The sequence below is a fragment of the Pan troglodytes genome, chromosome 1 (assembly GCF_028858775.2).
Source record: "Pan troglodytes isolate AG18354 chromosome 1, NHGRI_mPanTro3-v2.0_pri, whole genome shotgun sequence".
NCBI lineage: Eukaryota > Metazoa > Chordata > Mammalia > Primates > Hominidae > Pan > Pan troglodytes.
In genome coordinates this window covers 108,068,426-108,068,996 of record NC_072398.2, presented here as the reverse complement: position 1 = coordinate 108,068,996, position 571 = coordinate 108,068,426, and positions in this window count along the sequence as shown.

Below are 571 nucleotides of genomic sequence, written 5' to 3'. Positions count from 1 at the left end.
TTTCCCATGAGCTGTTTGCAAGGCTTTGAAAGGACAGCTCAGAATTACATGGAGTAACTTATTTGGGGCAGAGAAAGAAATGGGTTAACAGCAAGTTGCTTTGTCTTGGAAATTAAAAGGGCACCACTTACATTCAATATGGTGATATTTATATTCACCCAAAATTGAAGTGCTCAATAATAGGGCATTAAATGAATTTTGGTAAATCCAAGAGCAGGAAACTGTGTAACCCAGGGACTTAGCAAAGGGTGGAGGTGATATATATACCCTGACATTAGTCTAAAGAGTACTGCACAGATACTAGTCTTTGATAATTCTAGTGAAGTGGCAACATCCTTATGGAAAGAAAAGATACAAACACATTACATTGCCTTTGGGTGCCATTCTCTTTGACTACACTCCTGATAATCATTAAAAAGGTGAAGAAGATGTATTTCTATTGACATAGAAAACGTCTCTGACACATCATTAAGTGAAAAAAAGCAGATTACCAAAAAGTGTTCATAATACAATTCCAATTTTTTTTTTTTTGTTTGTTTTGTTTTTGTTTTTGTTTTTTTGAGACGGAGTC